Here is an 11607-nt window from a genome sequence, read left to right as displayed (position 1 = left end):
GAGTGCTAAATATTTGAGAAGATGACGGGAAAGCAGGATAAACTAGACAGATATGATCTAATTGATAAATGTTGGCCCAAGGACTAAAGAGTTATTTCACTTGGGCCAGAATGACATAGTTCCGAACCTGTCTGGGTGCTTCCGTAGATGACATCTGGTAAGTGCGGGTCCTGGTTTTGGTTGGGGGGTCACTGAGAATTAGACCTTAGTGCATAGTTTGATCTGAGACATTTTATTTTAGACCTACACCAGTGAATAGGATCACCTCTGAGAGAGCCCTGGCAAGGAAGGGCTGGGTGCTGCAGGGATGCTCTGGGACAAGTAGTTGAGATCTCTAAATTTGAAGACGTTACCAAAGACCGGATGAACGCTGCCCCCGACTGATGCTAGAATGCAAATAATTTGGCTTGGTAGCTGTCTTCATGGCCCTGCTGCTAATCTGGTCCGGGAGAATTGGTGTTGCATTAGTCAGCCCAGGTCCTTGAATGGTGGCCTTTCTCTGGAGGCTCCGTGTGCCGCTCACATTCATCTAATTTGCTAGATTGGTTCTCTAACTCCAGGGCTGGTGGAAGATCTTTTGTCACAGTTCCTGATGTACTCCTTCACTGAGGCATGGTGAAACGGAAGAGAATGCATCAGCAAGTGTGGGCCTGCAGAGCATCTATTGTGGGCTTAGGTTGCAAGGAGGTCAGGATTAGCTTTGGTTATCTTGAGGTCTAGGAGCTCCTAGAGAGACTGGATGATTCTCAGTGTCAGTTTGGAGGGAGGATTATAGCATCTTTCTCTCAGGAAGTAAACCAAGTTCTTGTGGATTTTCTGAGTTCAAATTGGACCAGACTTCCAAGAGAGGACCCTGGGCTAAAACCATGTCCTTCAGTTTCCTGGAAAATCATTCACCTGTTAATTAGGAAAGACTGTATACACACATTACATCGTAGTGCTTTTAAGTTGAGGAGAATAATGAGCATGTTGAGAAGGAGAATTTTTTTAAAATGAAAGTAGAGGGCAGAGAGCTTAATGGGGAAGATGAAAAGAAAGATGTGGAAGAGGAAAGGGCAAATTCAATCAGTCGTGCATTTAGCAAAGACCAGTACATTTCTTAAAAACAAAAAACACCAAAACCAAACCAAATTCATTGTCATTGAGTCAGTTCTGACTTAGAGGGGCTGGGGGTGGGTTATAATCGAACAATATTAAAAACGGATAGAATTAAGGAGTGTTATAAAATAATTTGGAAACGTTTCTGAATCAGTACATCTAGATTGTCTCCTGCATTGTAAGGGCTTTGTTTTATTTGAGAGTATTGATGGACCTCTTCCTTTTGCCGTCCCAGTATGAGAAGGCCTGTTTTCCTTCCCTTTCCTCATTGGATAATATCAGACCTTATAATTTTGTAAGTTTAGTGGGCCTAAAAATAGTATGTCAGTATTGTACCCCCTCCTTTAAATTATGAAATAATGTGCGTTCTTAGCTAAAAAAATGAAATTGTCCTCTGGGGGGCTTATAATGAATAATGCCAGCCATTGTCCCACCTGTTCACTGCAGTCCCACTTCCTGGAGGCTACTTCTTGTAAGCACTGATTTCTGTACTTCTTATTCTCCAAATCTGTAAGTACTATGCACATATTATTATTCCTTGGTTTATCAAAATGACATCTTTTAATTCTTTACTATGAATAAAAATGTGTTAAGGCACTGACACTCAATGCCCTGTCTCCTTCCTTTCCTATAATTGATTGTTATTACTTTAGTGTCCTTATTGGATGCCTTTATTTCTTTGAATGTGTATGAACGTTTATGCCTTGATTTCAGATTCCAACAACCTTAGGTCCTATCAAGTGACTTCTCCACTGTATTGGATGATGATTAGACTAGGGAGGACTTTCCTGAATAGAGCGTTTAATCAGATTTGGAAAAAGTGAGTCAGGTGATAAAGGAAAGTTTGATGGATGGACCTCTAAGGATGGCCATGTGGGAAACAACATCTTTGCAGCCTAAGGGTTGCTGGTTAGATATGAGATAGAGTTTCTAGAAATTAGTTATTGAGTGCAGTATTCTTTGACAGCCTCTTGGAGAGTTTAATGGGGAGTCTGGGAGTTCGTTAAAGTGGCCCTTGAATGTTCTTTGCCGACTCTGGTGGCAATTCTTGTGTTCAGGAAGGAGTCCACTGGTGTGGGCATGAGTGTTTCTTTTTGGGGGAGGGAGGGGGATGTGATAAGAGGGAGAGGACAAGGAGGAGGGGGGGGATGGGGAATGATGAAGGTGGCGATAATTTTGTGGCAGGCTGCAGAAATGGTAAGGGATTCTGAGGGCATTTGGATCTAGTTGATGTGGAGGTGATGGAAATTACAGTGATAAGACAGATTGGTGGCACACTCACGGTCATCAAGTTGATTCTGACACAGCTGTAAGGGAATAAGCACATTTAAATCACTTAATATGTGGGGGATATGGTAGAAAAAGCATGTTGCTCACATACCAGAGGACTTAAAAAGTATATGGAAAGTGGAATTAATGGATAAAATTTTTTTCCCATGAACCCTTTGAAACTCCCTTGTATTACAACAGAGTCATAAAATATTGGTGCTTTTGAAATTTGTGCATGAGAGGCAACATCACCAATAAGTGACCGATACTGAGAATGTAAAGCTGCCAAACCAAAAACCCACTGCTATGGAGCTGCTCCAGCCTCTCCTCTCATTTTTGGAAATCAGGCTTGTGTGACCTCAGCTCTTGAGGGTCTGGTTCACTTTGATTAATGACACAGCATTCCCGTGTAAGTCCTGTGCTACTAACTCTTGTATATGCTTCTCGGAGTTGGTTTCTTTCTTTGTTTCACCAATGGTAACTCAATTGCAATGGGCTGTGGAGGCGGTTTAATCTCTGGCAGCAGCTTGATTCTTAAATGCTTAATAAATACCTGTTGAGTGACTGCTAGAGAGTAGTGTGTGCTGTTAGCAATGTTTGTCGCACTGTGTGCAATTGTTGAGCACTGTCAGGTAAACATTGGTCTGCTAGCTGCAAGATTGGTGGTTCAAATCCACCAGTTGCTTCAGGGGAGAAAGATAAGGCTGTTTGTCCCTGTAAAGATTTAAAGCTTCAGAAGCCATGTGTAGGGTCAGAAGAAGACAGAATGGATTAGAATGGAATTGCAGCAACCCTGCAAACACCTGGAAGCGGCAGGCCGGCCCAGAGGTTCTAATCTGAACCCAGTTTAATCTAGAGTCAATCAGGTGGGAGGCAGATTTGGATTTTCTTAACTCAGGCATAAAATGACTCAAATGTTTAGCTGCTTTAAGGATCTGTCTGATGTAATTCATGTGTAGAATAATAAAAAAGTAATAGATGAAGTTTATTCCCACAAGGTATTTCACTGTTTACATTTTTTTTTTTGGGGAGAGAGACAATTGTGAACTAATTCCCTAACAGTGTAAGATATTAGGCAAATTGATTTTTAAAATCAAAATTACTCAAGATGAGCGTTTTTATATTATAGTCGTCATCTTCAGTAGCTCCACATTTATTTCACTAATGCTACCAATATTCAGGATATGTTTTGAATGCTGTTTCTGAATTACCTTCTAAACCTCCTTATTCAGTATGTAATGTGTGCTCTTGGGGAAGGGGTTCAATAAAGACAAGTAAAGCATCCTTCTCCAGGAATCCAGAGTCCTTCTCTGATAGCACATTTTACAATAATACAGGCCATTCTCTTACTTTGGAAAGATTTCATTTTTAGAAATGTGGGAAAGTAGTCAACGTTGAGTTTTAAAGTGAATGGAATTCTAGAGTGAGTGAAGAGTAGTTTTAGTTTTAATTCAGAATGAGAATGACCTTCTAGGTCGATTTATTAACTGGCTTTGGAAGGCACTCCCAAAGAAGACACTGGAAGCATTTTGAGCAGTGACGGCAGCTTCACATGTAAATGAGTGTGTCAGATGGTTACATGGGTGGTGTAAGGGTTTTTGGGGCGCGAAGCAGAATTAAAGATCCAATTGGTAAAGTTTTAGAAGCAGGCTTTATTGAGAAGCTTGCGGACGGGTTTCGCGCCCCAAAAACCCTTACAGGTGGAATGAGTAAATTTTTAAGTGGTAGCTTCTCAAGGTAATATTTTGAAAGGACCACAATGAGTTGAATATATAAATAAATTTTGAGCATGTTTCTCTATAAAATAGTTTCATTGCCTTGAATAAGGTAGTTTCTGGAGTTTCCAATTGAGTTTTACAGACAGTAAGTTGTGTAGGAGTTAAGAGATGGCGAGGTGATTACTAGCTAAAGTTTGGGGGAAAGGATTTAGGTACCATACTTCAGCTAGACATTTGAAAGGATTCTTGAGGGACCTCAGAGAAGGAACTAACTGGCTCCAGATTTCTCTTGCAGCCCTAGAATGAACCTAGAGTCCGGGTCTGTTTTTGACTGAAGGCTTTCAGCCTGTTTCATTTTAGCCGCTCCTACTGGTTTATTCTGTTTCAGATTCACATTTGCTGGGTAGGTTTTGAGTTGGACAACTGTGGTATCTTATTTCCACCATGTCTAGTATAACTCTTAGGTTGCCTCTCTCTAAGCCTGTACCCCACAAATTGCTTGGTCTGAGCGAAAATCATGAGTCAACTTGGCTCCTTTATAACTCGGGCATTTTCCTGCATGCTTTTCTCAAATTTGCTTTCTGAATTACAGGCTAGAATAGATAGAACTGAGGGCGTGTGTCCAGAAGACACCAGCGTCTTGAGGAATTGAATGAATTAGAAGGTCTCCAAGAAAATTAAGGGGATCTGACTTGCATATACGTTTTCTTTTCTTTCTTTCTTTTTTTTTTTACATGAAGGTCTCCCGTTCAAACGCACCGCCTGCTCTGTGGGGAAGAGATGTGGCATCTGCTCCTGGGCATATACGTTTTCTGTTTGTTCACAGTCAGCCTTGTTCTGCAAAGGACTTCATGGGGCAAGCAAAAATATATCCACTCTACGTGAATAGAAGTAATTGAAGCAGTCCAGTACAAGAGAAGACGAGGGAAGAAAGAGTGCTCTGTTTAAAGACTGTAAGCTCTGTCTATCATTGTGGGTTGTAGAGAAGTAGGAGTGAAGTGGAAGATACACATATTGAGAAGAAAGACATCTGATAGGATGGTTCTGAAGGAAGGAACAGATTATTGAAATGCAACAGGTTATGTTTATAGGAAAATGAGAAGCTTGATGTTAAAGAGGATTATTTGTGAGGTTTGTTTGGGGAAGGGAGATGGTGAGGCTGTCTGAAAGGTAAGAGTTGGTAACTGAAGTTGGGAATAAAGTTGAAATGCTCTTAGCAGCATTGATTTTTAACAGGATTTCAGAAGAGGATAGGATGCTTTTTCATTGTTGAGCAGATGTTGCCAACGCCCTGTTACATGTAGTCAGGAAACATGAAATGGCATCATCCTTTGATACTTGTACTCTAATATGGGAGCTGGACTTGTGCACAAGTACCACGATGATCATGATTGCATCAGAAATACATTTGGCTAGGATAAAATTTCCCTGACATTAGTTCAGAGAAGACATGGCACATGAAGGGATGGGTGGGATTCCAATTTGCAGAGATTATTGGAAAGAGTATTTTAGCATAAGCAAATTCTTGGAAGTAAGAATCCAAGGATATGCTGGGTATCTTAAAATTTTCAATTCTTAAATTCTTTTTTAATCATGTTTTTTACCATGCTATACACTAAGATAAGTATTTCTTCCATAAATATAAACCTGTTGTCATTGAGTATATTCTGACTCATAGCTGCCCAATAGTGTCCAAAGCTTCAAGGCAAACTGCCAATCAGCAACTTCTCGGGAGAGAGGTGTGGGTTCAAACTGCTGATATTTCAGTTAGTAGCCAAATACTTAACTACTGTGCCACCAGGACTATTTCACCTAATATTTACATGGGTAACTGTGCCTGTCTGTCATAGATTGAATTGTATCCATATCGGTCAACTGATTTTGACTGTGATTCCTAGTGGTTTGGTAGTCATGTAATAATACAATTATCTCCCAAGAAGCAATTAGCCAATTAGTTGTAAAAGGATCAGTGGAACCCTTGTGGCATAGTGGTTATACATTTGGCTGCTAACTGCATGGTCAGCAGTTCAAAACCATTATCTCGGGGAGAAAGATGAGGCTTTCAACTCTCATAAAGAGTTAGAGTTTGGGAAACTCACAGGGGCAGTTCTGCTCTGCCCGGTAGGGTTGCTGTGACTCAGAATCAACTCAATGGCAGTAAGTTAAAAGAGATCAATGTGGAGCACAGTACCCTTACTCAGGTCACAGCTCTGATCTGACATAAGGGGAATTTCTCTGGGGTGTATCAAGGATCCCTGGTGCTGTAGTGGTTAAGTGGGCTTTTATCGCATGGTTGGCAGTTTGAAACCACCACCAGCAGCTCCAAGAGAGAAAGACTGGGCTTTCTACTTCCATGAATAATACGGCCTATGCAGAGAATGGTGAGCAAAGTGGGGAAGGACCTCAGGACCACCCAGGAAGAAGCCAGAGCAGAGTGTTAGTCCTTTGAGAATCTTAGACCCGGAAGAGGATTGATGCCGTTATACAGGGATCTCCAAGGAATTTGGGGCCCAGAGGTTTTGAAAGGAGTCAAAGACCTTCTCCTAGAACAGAGAGAGAGAAAGAGAGAGAGCGAGTGAGCCTTCCCTAGAGATGGTGTCCACCTGAATTCAGATTTCTAGCCTGCTAAATTGTAAGAATATATTTGTGTTTGTGAAAGCCATCTACTTGTATTTCTGTTACAGCTGCGGTAGATAACCAAGACACTCTCCTTACTGTTGGGCTCACCTGCATGATTTCCTTGTTAAAAAAACAACTAGATGAGGAAAAAAATAGAACTCATTAGACTAATTTCATGACCAACTAAATAATTGGTCATAAGGTATAGTTTGGAAAACAGAATGTTCATGACTAGAGTACAGAGTTATGTAAGTGTTATATAAGATAAGGCTAAAAAATGGATGACTTTGAAAGAAATACAAGTGATTTATATTTGACGTTATGCTGTATTTTACTTTGTAAGCAAATAGAGCTGGATTTTACTCTCGACCCTTCTTTTACCCAGTTCTGTGATTAGGGAGAGCGTTTCTTCCTTCCTGGTCTCTGTTTTCTCACCAGGAGATTCATCAGTCTGCCTTCCTCGTAAGGATTATTGTGGCGATTTGATAATTGAAATGTGTTAACACATCATTAATGTATAGTTATTGAGTTTTGTTTGGACAGGGAAATAATCCAATGGTTATCTCTGATAGATGACTTAATCAGATGGTAGCTGTAGCACACAGGCTAGATTGGGGCTAGGTGGTGGTAGAATAAGATTGGGGGTGAGAAGAGTTAGAAGTCTACTGTAGACATTAAGAAGGGCTTGATTAGTTTGATAGCAGTAAGATTAAAAAGAAGGTACTGGGATGTGATTAGATATAGAAAGGAAGAAAAAATAACTAGAAATTTAGAACTATGAAAAGATGCAAGTAGAAGAAGCTGAAATAAGAATATGTTTTGCGGTAAGAGGGACGCAGACTAGGCAATTTAGTTTCTTGAAGGTGGCAGGTAATCAATAATTATTTGTTGAATGACTGTGTATGTAAGTCCTGCGATTGTGAGTGGAGACAGTGAAGGATGGGTGTAAGAGGAGAGATGCTCTTGAAATATGCTATAGACGGACTACAGGAATTTATCTTTACAGAAATTATTGTTGGATACATTAAAAAAATCATTTTATGGGGGCTCATACAGCTCTTAACACAATCCATCCATCTATCCATTGTGTCAAGCACATTTGTACATTTTTTGCCATTATCATTTTCAAAATATTTTTTTTCTACTTGAGTCTTGGTATCATCAGCTCCTCATTTTGTTTCCCACTCTCCCTCTCGAGCCCTTGATTATTTATAAATTGTTATTTTTTATTGTTGTGTACATTACACAACATCCTGGGTAACAAACATCCAGCTTCTGGGCATTTGGTCATGTCCTTTAATGTGTAAATGTGCTCTCACTTTGAAATGATTAAACCAACCTTTGTACAAAGTTTCCACCATAGTTACCTCCATTTTCCATACGTGCAGCTTTTAAATTATTTTTCACTAAAGTAAAGCTAAACAAGAACCATCTGTACCTGTTTTGATTTACCTACAAAGACGCAGTCAGCAAAGCCTCCTGTTGGTAACCTGGGGACTTCTGGTACTTATTGTGTGCAGATCTGCCTGGAAGGAAGGACAGCCAGAATGCTCCGTCTGTAGATGCGAAGATGCTGAGACCTCATCCTGTTTATTTTGGACTTGCCATCAGGAAAGAGCAGTCCCTAAGAAATAGCATTATGTGTAGTAGAGGGTTAGCCGTCTCGGGGAAACCTTCCATGAGGTAGATTGACAGAGTAGCTGCACCAGTGAGCTTAGAGCAGGACTGGGTGATGCTTAATTCTGTTAGACATATGTTGCTATGGGTTGAGGCCAACAGGTTGGCAGCTAACAACTTTCTGCAAGGTTTCTTGGCGGGCAGTGTGAAGAAGACAGGCCTGCTTAACAGTAATTGAGCTTTTGGTGAAAGTTCACACAAGTTGGCTTTTCATTCGGACAGTTCTCACACAGTGCTGACTGACACTCGCTAGTTTCTCACATTGTGTAGCACTCTTTTATTGTGTTCAGAGTGTTCCCTTTGGAGTACTGCAGTTACCTGCTCCTTTGTCTTCTCATCTTCGCTTCTGAGGTCTTGGTGACCTTGTGGTCTCCTACAGATGATTTCTAAGTAGAGCCATGGCCCTTTCTTGGACGCCCCACTCACTATTCCACTAAAAGATGGTCTCAAGTGATAGGGTCAGCCCTAGGCTTAAAGATCTTGGCCAAGCGATCGTCTCAGAGGGTCCTTTGTACTCTACTGTTCGTGTGCTTGACTTTTTTTTAAAATAAGAATTTTTTATTAAAATTGTAACTGGAACCAATTATTGTGGCCCGGAGCAGAATGATGAGTAGCTGAGTGGTTCTTCCAGTCTCAGCGTAGATGAGGTGATAGGTCTTCGAGATATGATCCTTCCCAGTGCTTTTGGTTGCCTCCGTCCCTGCTTTGTTCCTGACGATTTGAGACTCTTACTTGTATTGGTGGCTGTTCACAAGCTTTTAAGACTCCAAGATCCTAATCACTTCCCTGGAAAGCTGATCATGATTTTTGTGAAGTGTAAAATGCCAATTGATTAAGTTGTCCCATAAGACTATGGTCTTAAGCCTTCAAACTCAGAAAACCAGTTGTGGAAGGTATTTGATTATGTCTGAGAAATAGTCATATCTGTGTCTTCAATGAGTATGTGTAGGTAAGTTAAAATGTTTTGCTATAAAACCATAGACATGAAGATGTGAAGCTCTTTATTGGTGTAGTCTCCGTTTAGGTCTGCACACTGTGGCAGTGCTTCCATCTCGAACCTTCCCTGAAAGGTTCTGCACTCTTGATTTGAACTATATCAAGACGGCAGTTTTGCCTCAAGGAGACTCAAATTATGTTCCTTTGAAATGTTCTTTGAGTTTGGGGAATGAAAAGTGTCCAGGGGCAAAATGAGGGTTGTAGGGGAGATGGGATAAGGTTTCCCAACAAGTTCCTCACAGACCAGCCTTCGCTGCCCTCAAAGAATGAGCAGATGCCATGTTACGATGGAAGACAATTCCTTGGTGCAACTTTTCTGGCCGTTTTGTCCCTCATGCAATACTCAATTAAAAAAAAAAAAAATATATATATATATAAAAGCGCCCTTGATTTCCCTGTGTCCTTCAGGAAAATCTTTCAGTATTACCAGTTGGGGAATAAAAAACATAGCCTCCACTCCTTAACCTTCCGAGCTGACTTCTCTGCCTTTAATTTAACTGGCCTAGCAGATCCCTTTGGAAGCCACTGTTTGAACCTTGCTCTCTGGATTATATTGGTAAATTTAAGATTTGTTCCATCAGATCCTCTTCATTAGCTTTGATCATACTTAAAAAGAGAGAGAGAAAGATCAGTTCCTTTTTCCTTCTAAGGTACCCTAATAAGACTAAGATTTGTCATGCACTGATCACAGAGATGTGTTTAAACTTTTTCTTTGGAGTAAATCCATGATTATACAAGAGGGCTTCAGAACAAAATTATACAAGAAGTTTGCAGGAAAATATTACTTTTTTCCACTTACCTTTCCATTACCTTTGAATCCCATTTTCTTCATGAACTTTTTGAAGCCCCTCATGTGAACTGGAACCGTACTAGCAGTTTTTTTGATCACAAGTGCCCACATTCACATATTTGTATTACATGTACAATTCTTCTTGGGAGGAAGATGGGGCTTTCTACTCCCGTAAAGGGTTAGTTTCAGAAACCCACAGGAGCAGTTCTACCCTGTCCTATTGGGTCTCTAGGAGTCAGCATTGGCTCGGTGGCAGTGAGCTTGGTTTTTAGATTATTTCCGCAAGAGAAAGATGAGGCTTCTGTAAAGTTTAATGGTGTTGGAACCCTAAGAAGCAGTGCTAGTCTGCCCTGTCGGGTTGTTAGGAGTTAGGATTGGCTTGATGGCAGTGGGTTTGGTTTTGGATTTTAGGTCCTTCTATCCCTTATCACTTATTTATGTGTTTATAGCTATCGGTATACTAAGTTGCCTGTACTCATCTATAAGTGCCCAGTTGCTCATTATTATACTTTGGTTGTGCTGTGCTAGTTACACTCAAAATCAGTATCACTTTTTACGTCACCAAAAATTAACTAGTCTGTAGAAAGTCCATTTTTGTCACCTCATCTTGTCAACCACCAATGAGCCTTGCTCTATATTTACTCTTGTCTTATACAAGAGGGACCTTGTAATAAAACAAACTCACTGTCTTTGAGTCAAGGCCAACTCATAGGGCAGGGTAGAACTGCCCCTTTGAGTTTCTCAGACTATTCCCGATAATGGGAGTAGAAAGCCCTGTGGAGTAGCTGGTGGTTTTGAACTACTAGTCAGGTGTATTGCAGCCCAATGTGTAACCACTACGTCACCAGGGCTCCTGGATTTTTTTATTTGCCCTTAATGCACATGTAGCCCGTGCACTTTAGTAGTTAATCCAGGGACCAAGTGTGTACACATCTATCCATGACATAGTACTGTGGCATGTGTGATCAGGGTTAACTTTTTGGACGAATTGCTATGTTGTTTAGACCTTAAAGAATTATAGTAGAATCATGATGGGCAGGATGGTCAGCATTGGCATTCCTAGAAGATAGTGGTGGGAACGGGGAGGGGGGACAGGGGGTAGATATAAGAAATACTTCTAAGAAAAAATTGAAGGGCTTGGTGCCAAGTGGGAAGCAATTTTTTTTGAACAATGAAAGAAAAGTTAAGGATTACTAAGATTTTCAATCTGAGAGACTAAGAATGGTGATACAATTAACAGATATTACTAGATTAAGTTGAAGAACTGTTTTGTTGGGGAAGAATGGCTATTCATGGCTTCAAGAACACATTGACCAACATGTGAGGTACCAGCGGATAGTTATCCAAGGGGAATTACCACACTAAAGTTAAAGACATTGTATTACGGCTGAGGAAAGAGGTTCACTGCAGTTTTGGGAATGTTACACTAGTTGTTGAACT

The 11607-nt window shown here is 40.6% G+C and overlaps 1 protein-coding gene across 4 annotated transcripts in view; it reads left to right on the top strand.

The window, feature by feature from the left end:
* The first annotated feature begins 4908 nt into the window (after nt 1-4908).
* ZNF148 (zinc finger protein 148) overlaps nt 4909-11607 on the top strand; it is a 149988-nt gene continuing 143289 nt past the window's right edge. For all 4 annotated transcript variants that reach the window (XM_004712248.2, XM_045287501.1, XM_045287502.1 and 1 more), the window contains exon 1: nt 4909-5038. The gene's annotated coding sequence lies outside the window, so the exon portion shown is untranslated. The remainder of the gene's footprint in view (nt 5039-11607) is intronic.

This window comes from Echinops telfairi, unplaced genomic scaffold, assembly GCF_000313985.2.
Source record: "Echinops telfairi isolate 266 unplaced genomic scaffold, ASM31398v2 ScPeMD7_17;HRSCAF=63, whole genome shotgun sequence".
NCBI lineage: Eukaryota > Metazoa > Chordata > Mammalia > Afrosoricida > Tenrecidae > Echinops > Echinops telfairi.
Note: the sequence above shows the minus strand (reverse complement) of the source record. Positions and strands in the feature narration are given on the sequence as shown.